Source organism: Gekko japonicus, unplaced genomic scaffold (assembly GCF_001447785.1).
Source record: "Gekko japonicus isolate JY-2015 unplaced genomic scaffold, Gekko_japonicus_V1.1 scaffold26, whole genome shotgun sequence".
Lineage (NCBI taxonomy): Eukaryota > Metazoa > Chordata > Lepidosauria > Squamata > Gekkonidae > Gekko > Gekko japonicus.
The window spans coordinates 1712914-1725420 of record NW_015174844.1 but is presented as its reverse complement, the minus strand read 5'-3'; positions in this window follow the sequence as shown (position 1 = coordinate 1725420).

The following is a 12507-nucleotide window of genomic DNA, read 5'->3' as shown; positions in this document are numbered from 1 at the left end:
GAACGGCACGCCGCTTGGTGCTCGCTTCGGGGCCGGGGGGGGAAACAGCAGCGAGGGGGTAACCAGCAGCGAGGGGGGGAACCCTCGCTTCGGGGCCGGGGGGGGAACAGTGAGGAGCCTGGGGGGAAGGCAAGGGGGAGGAAAGGCAAGGGGGTGGAGGAGATGGGGGAACCAGCGGGATGGGGGGGTACTTACCTCCTCCTGCTGCTTCCTCTGCCTCCCCCCCGCGAGTATCGCAGGCCCCGCCCCTTGTATTCTCTAATACTGTATCATAGGCAATAAGCATTAGTTTAAGAAGGAAATACTGAGGTTTTCTAAATATTTGCACTATTCAAGGCAAAGGGTAGCAATAATAAAAAAGGTGATCTTAATATGGTTTGTTCCATTCATGTCTGGTTTCATTTAAAAAAAATTAATTCTGTATTAATAGGAAAATTTTACAAAATTTATCTCATCACGGTGTAATATAGAAGTTATAACCAAAATAAGCTAAATAAACCAAGAGAAGAGGAGATAGGTTATGTATAAAGGTTAGTAGATCAACTATCTTACATTTGAGTTCCCTAAGAACTCTCGGGTGTGTGCCATCAGGACCTGGGGATGTATTAGTTTTTAATTTCCTCAATAGGTCTAGAACTTCTCTGGTCACCTCAGTTTAGCTCAGTTCCTGAAAATAATGGCTGTGGCATGGGCATTCCCCTCATTTTGGCATATGGACACATCTTTTGAAATCGAATGTGTCAGTTTTGGACTTTAGAGGTAACTTTACATTGACCTGAATGCTGAACTTAATAGCATTGTGGTCACTCTACATCTCTCATCAGGTCTTGAGACTTGCTCAGAACCAAGTCCAAAATCACTACCTCTCTGCTGGCCTGTGTGACCAACCATTCCAGTGCACAGTCATTTATGATGTCTAGGAATCTCATTTCTACAGCATGACTCGAGCACATGTTTACTCAGTCAATGTGAGGGTAGTTAAGGTCTCCCAATATAATACAATTATCTGCTTGAGTGATCTCCCTTAGTTCCTTCTTCCTTTCAAGATCAGCCTCAAGGATTGAATCAGGTGAGCAATAGTACACCCCCACTTTTAAATAACCCTTAGGGCCCAGTATTTCCACCCATATCGCTTCTGTTGTGGAATTAATTCCTCTGAAGTTTTCTAACTTATTAGATTCTATGCCCTTTTTGATGTACAAAACACCAACAACAACCCGTCCCTCCCTGTCCTGCCTATACAGCTTATACCCAGGAATGACTGTATCCCATAGATTTTCCCCGTTCCACCCTGTTTCTGAGATACCAACTATATCAATCACTCCAGCTCCCCCACCTTAGCTCAGAGACTTCTAGCATTGAAATATAGACACCTATAATGTTTTCCCTCTCCAGTAACCCTCACCTCCCTCGGTTCCTTAGTCACCACACATGGCCATCAGTCTCAGTTTTAGGAGTTAGCAGATGCCATGTTACCTTAAACAATTGGAATGGTCGTGAACTGGCTGATCCAGTAGTAGCAGAGAAGTAACATTTCTTAGCTGCTGTCACTGCCACTTCATAAGTCTTATATTAAGCTCTATAGCATAATCTGTCAGAATCACTACGAGTTCTCCTCCAGAGCCATTCTAGACATCTCCCTGCCCTTTTTAGATCAACCAGCTTGGTGGTAAACCAGGGGGCTGGGTTTCATTCCATGACCAGGAAAGGTCATCAAGGGGCGAGGCTGTCAGTAGCTTCAAGGAGCTTCAAATTACACACTACTACTGCAGTCTTCACAAAGCATGTGTTTGAAGTCCTAAAATCTCCTCTTTGGGTGAACCATTTTAGCCAAGCCACTTCTGCAGGGTGTTGGTGCAACATTGACCTTGGCTTTGAGGAGGTAGTGGTCAGACCATGGTTCAGGGCGAATCTCCAGCACTGAAATTCAAGTTTCCCTCAAAGATTCAGTGCAAAAGATTAGATCCCAGATGTGACCTCTTTCACGTGACCTCTTTCATGTGTTGGGACAGTCACAACTGGGAAGAAACCCAAGGCAGATAGAGAAGTTATAAAATACTGGGCTGGTCCTGGTGAGGTTTTATTGTGCTCTAGCTTGTCCTTGGAATCCTTTCCAACTTAATATCCTTGAATCGTGGCATATGGTTGTCCTAGTGCTTTGAGGGGCAGTGGCCTTTCACACTACAGCATTATGTTGTAGCCTCATGTTCTCTTTCCCTTTCCAGTAGTTGCTTTAGTAGTCCCTTTGTGTGTTCAAAATATTTAAACCAACTTGAACGATGAGTTAGAGAGGATGAACAGAGAAATTTACTTATTCCTCTGCTGCAGCATCTTGTGAAATAGCATTACCATTTTTCTAACATTACCATTTTCCTAACAGTGTGTGGCTATATGCAAGTAGTTCCTATCATTGGGTAAACACATCAGGCCAGCTAGTACATTTTTGTGATTATAATATGTTTAATGATCTTATCCATAATACAATTATTAAAATATTACTATCATTATGTAGTCAAATTTTTCTAATAGAGAAGCTGCAACATGATTTATTAGCTAAAGAATCTTTAGTTTTCCCTATGCACATTTAATATTTATGTTGAATTATGTGTATTCAATTAAATCTAATTTCCATTTAGATCATGATTATAAAAAAGTTGTTTCTGCATTAAAAAGTATACAAAATTATTTTGATGGGACTATTCACAATTTCACATTCTAAAGGAAGGGTATTTTAGAGTTTCCTCAACCTATGTGCAGGCTACACCAAAACATTATTGGGGAGATAGGGTGTATGGGTGGGTCAAATTTTAATTTGTCCCAAAGCTCATGAAGATCAGCCAGCGCATTTCTTTAAGCTGTGATGATTGCTATCAAAAGAGTTTCCACATGAGGGGACGGAAGAAGCTACCAGAGCATATGGTGGTGTTTACAGACAGGACTGAGACCTGCCATCTTTTTTTTTAAAAAATTAAACATTAGAGAGTGTTGCTATCTTGGGTATAGCTCTCAATTCACAGAATTGGAAGGAGCCATTTAAGCCATCTAGTCCAACCACTTGCTCAATGCAGGATCAACTTAAAGCCTTCCTGAAGTGCTCATCCAGCCACTGCTTGGAGACTGTCAGTGAGGGGTAGCTTACCACTGGGAATGGGCGTGAACTGGGAAAATGTGATTGAGTTCATGGTTCATGGCATGCCATGAACTGTCACAAACTTTCAGGAGCTAAATGAACAGCACCTCGGTGTACTAGAGAGAATAAACTTACAGGGGATGTCCAGCTGACTTTCCTCTACCTGCCGTCCAAGTTTGGTGAGGATTGGATTTACAGGGTGAAAAATTATGCCCCACCCCCCAATGAAGGTGCCTCCAGGAAAGTGCTTTCTAGGGAAATGAGAGGTGCAGGTTCAGGAGATTTGGGAGTGTATAGAACAGACCCTGTGCAAGTTAGAAACATCAAACTTACAGGAGAACTCTGGCTGACTCTCTTCTACCTGCACACCAAGTTCGGTGAGGATTGGATTTATGGGGTCTGAGTTACGCCCCCACCCCAAAGAAAGTGCCACCATCCTCCATTGTTGCCAACAGAGTGGGGAAAGACCAGACAAAAGCAAAAGTCCAAGATAATCTTTGCAGTAGAAACTGAAGGTGAGGGGCATTTTTGCAAGCCCAGCAGAACCAATGCAGTGTCCCTGTCTGAAGAGGCCCTGTATGCACTGTTGGAAATGTATGTGTTTACAAGGTCTGACAATCCAGTCATTATAGGGTTAACTTGTTTACCTAGTATTGCTGTTGATTAGACTGACCTGGAAGGGATACCTAGCACAAAGCCAATGCGGGATTCGCCCCGGAAAAGGTGTGATACAGATTGGTTGTTTGTTTTCAGGTGACTTCCTTTCTAGGGGTCGAGAAGAAGGACAGATTCTTCATTATCTGTTTGTTAGTGTGTGACTATGTGTTGAACTATAGGCAGTTTAGAAAATGTAGCTCTTAGATGTCTGTTTATTTTGTAGATTTCCTGTATACCCTTTACCCTTAGAAATAAAGGTTTTTAAAAGCAAAGAAATCTCTTCTTTCCAATAGAGCAAGATCCATTGATACTCTGAGTATTTTAAATACTTTTGACTATTTTACAACATGCACAACAAGTATTTTGATTCTTCACATTGTCTGAGCATAGTCTTCTAACCCAGTGCCTGACAAGCTGCTACAGGGCTCAGTCAGATAAGATGAGGATTATGTGTCTAGTTCATGAAGGTGCCAATCTCAGGTTTGTCCAGCCTCAATGTACCTCATGGCTGTGTGGGGGGGAAAAAGGAGATTTAATCCTTCAACCTCTTGCTCAGGTTCACTATTTGAAACCAGGCTCCCTACTCTGTTACTAGCATGTCCTTTATAAACACACATTTTCTTCTTTAAAAGGTAGTAGGTGAACAGAAAACTAGTTTTAAACAACAGAACCAGGTACAGGTTTAAGGATGTGCATGGCCTGAGGCAATGCAGACCTACAATTTGCATTTTATGGACAAACAATGCTGTGTGAGCTCTGATGGCAATCTTCATCTTGTTTGTTTGAGCCCTCAGGGCAAACTACATGTTACTTGGGAGATTTTCAGTTGGATTTCCTGGTGTTTTCTTTAACATTAAAAAAACAGCCATAGGTGGCCTTTTTGGATTGAGGTTGCAGTGGTAGGGATTTGATATTTCCCACTTGCACCATTTTCCTGATGGAAATCTGTCTGCAAATCTGCTATTAGCAGTGATAGGGGAGAAAGACAGCTACAGGACCACGAGAGGGAAATAGTGATATTTCTGTTGTACCTGCCTTTGTCTTCTACCATGGTTAATAACATGCTGCGGATTCTTTCTCAGGGAAACAGTGGCCATGTTCAGTGTTACTGTGAGTGCACATATATCCTAAAGGTAAAGGTTCCCTTGCTCGAAAGCCAGTCGAGTCCGACTCTAGGGTTGTGGTGCTCATCTCCGTTTCAAAGCCGAAGAGCCAGCGCTGTCCAAAGACGTTTCCGTGGTCATGTGGCCGGCATGACTAAACACCAAGGCGCACGGAACGCTGTTACCTTCCTACCGAAGTGGTACCTATTTATCTACTTGCAATTTCTTGCTTTCGAACTGCTAGGTTGGCAGGAACTGGAACTAGAGACGGGAGCTCACTCCGTCATGTGGCGCACCCGGGTCACAAACTGCTGAACTACTGACCTTCCACATCCTCCAGTTCAGCGTCTTAACCACTTGAGCCAACACAGCTCCTTACATATATCCTGCCTATATGTTTATACAACACATCTGTAAGAAAGAATCAACATGCATTCACTTTGCAATGGAAACCAGGGAACGCTATCTGGATAAATGTAGGGTTTGTCCCATAGTTTTGGCTGTACATAAGTTGAATGTAACATGGCTTCTGGCTTCACAAACAAAAAAATCTGTGCATGCATTTAAAAAAATCAAGTTTACACTGTACACAGATTGTATGAGTGTTAACTATACCTGGTGAACAGGGCTAATGTGTGTGCGTGGGGGGGGGGTGTCACCTACCTCTACCCAAATGTCACAGCCCTGATGCAAATAGGGCTCCCACAGGCTGCTTTTTTAATATTGAAGAAAACTGCAGGTGATTGATCAGGGGTCTCCTACATGATATGCAATTTGGTCACTGGAGACCAAATTTTATCGAAATGGCTTCCGATAAAATGCAAGGACTTAGCTTTGGGATAAATGAAAAACCCTGTTATTCATGCAGAAATACTGAAGACCAGAAGAAATTATTTAGATAATAGACTCTCTGGCTTCACAAACAAAAATTACGGGATAGCACATTTTTTACAAATACAGCATTCTCCTACTCATTTCTGTTCTTTGCAAACACATTCACAGCATGAAGCAGTTAGAAGAAGGAAACTTCTGCAAATGGAGGCCTTTCAGCGGTGTCCATGATAGTATATGGCTAAAGATGTCTTCGTGGATATTTGCACATGTCTATCCAGGGAACCACAAATATAAGCACACCAAAACATCACTGAGGTGACCCCATTTCTCTGCCAGTTATTGGAATATGTACAAGGAAAGGTTCTTTTTATGGATCAATTTACTGTTTGTGATTTGCAGTATAGGTGCACTGGGACTGTATAGGTGCAGTATAGGTACAGTGGCGACTGTTCATATGTGTGTGGACAGAGTTCAAACACACCAGGGAGATGAAGCAAGAGAACAGAAGTGGGCACAAAATGAGGTGTCTAAATTCATGTATCAGAAAAGCAGATGAACTAGGATTAGACCCTTGTGTGCCAAACTCCTGATAAGTGGCCTACCCACTAGACTGCTTTGCCTTATATTAGCTGCTCTGTCTGCTGCTGCTGATGCAGCAGTTAAATAATGGATGGTAGGCGCTTGAGTGCTCCCCTGTCGTAGCTTTGTGTCTCTCTGTATTGCCTGTTTAATATTCCATTTCAGTTTAACCAAAGATGAAGCATCTAAAATGCCTATACCCTTTAGGAGTCATTTTCACTGAGGTGAATTCTTGTGATGGCTCTCTGTGAGCAATGAGCTGCACATAAGTATAAAGAAGGAAGGAAGGATTGGGGGAGGGAGAAATCTTTTTGACAATTCTGGGGGTTTTTTGGTGTGTTTTTTTCTCTGTATCATTTACGACAGTGAAATATGTACCCTCCTCCTCTCCCCATACTGCAAAGCATCTCACTTTGGATAATGGCTATCATTTTAATGGGTATGTATGTACCAGAGAAACCAAGATAAGGGCTCTTTTTTGTGGCTGAAATGTCAGGGGCAGTGTATGTGCTGTGGGAAGCAAGGGTAAGAGCAATGCTGCTGAGGAACTAGTGTGCAGTAATGCAAACAGATGACACTGATAAATGGCTCCCTAAGCCAGCATCTGCAGCAAATTGTCAGACTGAGAAGAGTTCCCGGCATACCCTATTCCTCTGTGTGAATGAAATCTCTGTTGAGCCATTATTTACCTATCTACCTATGAAACTGGGGAGGGGGCACTGCGGATAGGATTCTTTGCCCTACTGCAGGTTTTATTTGTTTTTGCTTTTAACATACTGTGTGTGTCTCTGTGTGTGTGTGTGTGTGTGTCTGTGTGTGTATTTCTGCTTCTTGTGTTGCCTTCTGCAGTGATGGATGGTAGAAAGCCTGTTTCTGATCAGGCACATAGTTCTTTGATATAAGGCTAAGTGGTTTTCTGGGTAATGTACAGATTTCTAAGGTCTGGAATGCTGTTTCCACTAAATGAAATGAATGTAATGGTCTCAGCTTTGTTTTTTGTAGTTGGGAGAATGCACAGTTAAGCAAGGTAAGTACTAAGTATACTCTCAAGGCTTTCCTCACTCGGCATGGTAGAAGTAGAGAGTGGCATAAAAGTTTTAACTATTCATTTTCTGGAGGATTTATGATTCACTGAAAATACACTAGAAATACATTGGAAACACATCAACTTTGATAAAAGGGCGCCATTTCCTAGCACATCACCATGGCTAGCTCTGAGAATTAATATGGCGAACGTCCCTGTCCCAGAATGGTTCTTTTGCCCCCAGTGGAGCTCAAGTTAAATACATTTTTGTTAGGAAGATAGAAAGATAAAAAGATGTGGTAGTTCCTAGCACTCCACAAGAATTTGTAGAATCTGCACTAAAGTGACCTTGTGAATTTTTCTAGTTAACGTACAGATTTCTGAGGTCTGGAATCCTGTTAGCCACTGTGTGAAACAGTTTGCTGGACTAGATAGGCCACTGGTCCAATCTAGCAGGGTGCTTCTCACAATGTAGTGGTGGAGGTTCCTAGTTTGAGTCTGGGGGAGTATAGATACTTGATTCTTCTTTTGCCCCTTTCCTTTCACATTCTCTTCCAGCTTTTCTCATATTTATTTCTCATACTGAGAGTCCTTTATCTGTGAATCTCCTGAAGAATATTCTTAACATTTACAAAGACTACACATAACATGGATCATGTAATGGTTATTTTAGAAACTCTAATCAAAAAGGAAATTGATGCTGAGATAACCACAGCACAAGAGGAAGAAGGTGGCCTTACAGAGTAAACTCCAAGCTATTAATGACCAGTAGACTAAGGAAAACAAAGGAATGAGCAAACGAAACGTGAAATGCAGATGGATAGGAAGAAGAAGGCATTTCATAGATGCAGTTAGGTGGCAGTCTGTTGACAGCTTTCCTCTAGTCAGTGTTACCTGGAATAAAATCTTGCTTGTAAAAGTGCACCTTAATGTTTCTTGTTGTAGTGAAAGATATGGCTTGGGATATTTTGAACATATTCGGATTGTCACTGTGACTGTTTTGCTATGCTGATAATCTGTATCTACCTTGACCTGGTTGGCTCAGGCTAGTCCGATCTTGTCAGTTCTCAGAAGCTAAGCGGGGTTAGTAGTTGGATGGAACTCCAGGGTTGCTATGCAGGCAAATGGCAAACTGTCTCTGAGCATCTCTTGCCTTGAAAACTCCATGGGGTCTCCCATAAGTCAGCCGTGATTTGGTAGCAATTTCCACCACCACCAGTCTGTATCTGGAAGAGTGTGAAGGGGAGCTTTGTCTTCTTCAGTTAATATTCCAGCCTGGTGAGTAGTTTATTCAAATAGTTTCCATGAATTGGCAAATATATTATGCAGGTTGTTCTACAAGTTAGTCTCTCTTTCTATAGGATGAAGAAAGATTGTTCACTACGAGGTAGAGTTTACTCTGCTTAGCTATTACTCTGCCGCTTGGTGATCAGTCAAAGGAAATCAGTTAATTTTTTCTTTCAACATCTTTTATGACCTAGTTTTACCTTTGATTTTTATGGATGAAAAGGCTTAGAGATGTGAACATGGATGGTTTGCTCATTCCAGTGGGGTCTTCTTCCCATTTGGTTTTCTCCTGTTTATATTTCCATGGACCAGATACTGGGTACACGGAATGTGTGGACTTCATACCAAAGGGAAGATATCTGATTTTGCCTTTTCTAATGTTCAAAAGATCTCAGGCACGCATGTGAAGTCATCATTTTTCCAATTACAGGAAGTAAGGAAGAGCAAAATTGAATCCTAAGTGCAGTCATACATAGTCACAATGAAGTCTGTGCTTCCCTTTATCACAGTACACTGATGGACCCTGTCAGGAAGTCTCATACATGTTTGAGCAATCAGAAAGTGTGTGTGTGTGTGGGAATTGGTGTAATTCCTATCACACTGCTCCACCTTGTGAGGTAGGTGGGGCTGAGAGAGTTCTGAGAGAACTGTGACTGACCCAAGGTCACCCAGCAGGCTTCATGTGGAGGAGTGGGGAATCAAACCTGGTTTTCCAGATTAGAGTCCTGCCGCTCTTAATCACTACACCAAACTGGCTTTCATTATTAAGTTTTGCACAGTTTGCAGAATGCCAGGAGAGTAGGAGCCCTCATCGGGCAGGCCATTCCATAAACTGAGGGCCACAACAGAGAATGCATGTTCTTGATCTTGCACCTGCAGAAGGTCCTTCTCAGATGAGCAAAGCTGTTGCAGTGGAACATAGGGGGAGAGGTGGTCCCATAGATATGAGGACCCAAGGTCATCAAGGGCCTTGTACATGATAGCTAATATCTTGAACAGAATCTGTCCTGAATAATTTTGTCTTGTACAGTTTACTTCACCTCATACAGCTTGTGGAATCTCAGCAAAGTAAAACTCTTCATAACAATTTCAGAAAGTCCATATAATAGCAATAACAACTCTAAATCCACTACTGGCTGACTTTTAACAAACCTATGGGACAGAGAGAATAACCAGTAGATGTTGGTAAGAGGAATGGGGTTGATACTGGATAGGTAGTTCTGTGGGTATGTGGGTCGGCTGTGAAGGGCTTTCAAGGTAACAACCTACATATTGAATTGAACTCTGAGACAAATCAGCAACCAGTGCAGCAGAATTCTCAAAATAGGCATAGTGTGCACCAAGCGGCTATCCCCAGCTGGTAAAAGGGCTGCTGCATTTTGCATCAGTCATAGTTTTTACATTGTCTGCAAGGGCAGCCAGAAGACTGAGAGGATTTATGGAGCAGGATGTGAATGGGATCTTTGTATCCAACTTAATAAGTGCTACTCAAAAGACAGAACTTGCAGAAAACCCTATAACAATTTTGGAGTTATTGTTACTTTGTTGTGATAAGAAAAGAAACCATAAAAGGTCTATGAAAGTTAGGCAAGAGAAGTTCTACCATGACTGAAGTTAGTCAACTAGTTCCTGAAATTAAAATACACATTAAAACCATCTATCAACCTCTTCTTTACAGGGTGTACAATTTTTAAAGTGAAATAGCAGTAACTGGCTGTGTACTGTCTGTTGACACTCAGAACTCTGCTTGCTAATTGTGTCAGTATAACTGGAGTGTCAATAAAGAACAAAGTCAGTAATCAATCCAAGGCCTAATTAACCGACGGCGATGCCAGGAAGTTTCAAGGAGCTCAGCTGCCTTATATTGGTTCCACTAATTGGGCTAGCATTCTTTATAGTGATCCTGTCCCCCTCTCCATATCATCCTTAACTATGATTGCAATAGCCCACTGTGGAGTTACTTTGAAGAGACAAACTCAATGTGAGGTCAGCAGTTCTGTGTGTTTAAACATGAAGTTTCCCCCAGTGGGACGGGGTGAGTGTCTGATTTAAAAGCAAAAAGGGGTGCATGGGTAAAGAGTACAGAAGCTTTGCTCACGGATTTGCTCTTTCTTTCCTCAAGTGCTTTCCCCCTGAGCTGAGCTCCAACACTTGAAGCATGTTTTACTGGGAGAAAAGCAATGTAAACAAATGAAACTGCAAATGACACTAAGCTTCGCTGTGTCTCTGATTAATGACCAGGTGGAATAAAAGATTTTCAGACTGTAAACATTTGTCCTGTGTCCAGAGGCAACATATGAACAGGAAGGTAGGAAGAAGCAGCTTAAATGGGCAGTCTTATATATAAGTTTAGGAAATAAATAGGGAATGAAGACAACATCCTCTCCCAGAAACTGATTTCACAACACAAGTTTTCATTAAGCCGTCATGTCTGATAGTCCTGTTCTCTGTTAAATTGTTTCGTCCTCCTTGAAGGGTATCTAACTTGGTGGCCATCTCTACATCATGTGACAGTGACAGCGAATTCCCCAAGTTAGGTATATGTAGCATGAAGAATAACTTCCTTTTGTTTGTCCAAATCTGACCATCAGCTTCATATGTTACCTTCAGTTCTAGTACTCAAGAAAAGGGAGAAAATATTTTTTAAAATCTATATTCTCCATGTTGTGCATAATTTAATAAACTTTTATCATAAATCTACTTAGCTGTCTTCCCCCCTCCCCCAACTGAAAAGCCCCAGACTCTAACCCTTCGATCTTTTTGGTTGTCCCTTTCTGCACCTTTCTCTGTTCTAAAATATTGTTGTGAGATGAGGTGACCAGAACTATGCAAATGCAGCCTCATCATAGATTTATATTAGGGCATTACGATACTGAATATACATCCTGCAATCTGTTTCCTAATAAACCTAGCATGGAATTGGCCTTTCTGCAGCCCTGCTTCACACTGAGTTGACATTTTCATTGAGCTATCCACCACAAATCGAAACCTGTTTATAATCTCTCAACACTTAAAAACTCCCAGTATGCACTGGAATGGAGGATCAAAGGAAAGACGTGAGGGCAGAGGATGGGCCCACATTTCAGTATGACTTTGGCTGTGATCTTTAAAGTGCTACACTGATGCGGATTAGGTAGGGCCCCCCCCCCAGTCTATCAATGTGTGAAGGGAACAAAAATGCTCTTGTTCTTTTATTGGGTTACTAGCTTGATACCCGTGCTTCGCTATGGTATTTAAGTTTCATAAATCCAGTTATAATACTGATGATGTGAAATCTGAAATGTGATATTTGTTGTAGGAATTTTAATGGAGAAGATTGTAGTATAAGAAACGAAGTGAGACATACGTACTTTTCTCTCTCTCTCTACTGGACCTCTCTGTAGACCACATTGGAGGTTCTGCCCTCAGGTGCTAGGATCACCAGGCTGCTTGATGAGCTCACTCTGGAGCAGGCCACATAGAACTGTCCATTTAAGAAACAGTCATCTGTTAAGTTAACTCCTGCTACCTTCCATGAAAGTGATGGCCTCTCTACTTGTGTTCCTGGATTGTTTTGCTCATATGGAGACTGTGTTGCTCTGAGTACCTCAGGGTGATCTCGCTAATACTTGGCCTATGCAGCTAAGTGCACTGCAGGAGTACTATGTGCAAATGTCTTTGCCGCATTCCTAAGTTGCCTCCTCCTTGTAGCATTGGTGTATCTGGCTCGACGTTTGCCAAGAGCTTTCTTGGGAGCAGTAAGAGGTGAGAGGTGTGACGGGGAGTTGGTGTGAGGGAGTGATGATGTGGTGGACATTTCTTCAGGTTCATGAGGGAGGCACACATCGAAATGGCTCCTAGAAATGTCCTTTACTATCTCCCCATAAACATTCATACCCTGGCCCTGCTCCTAC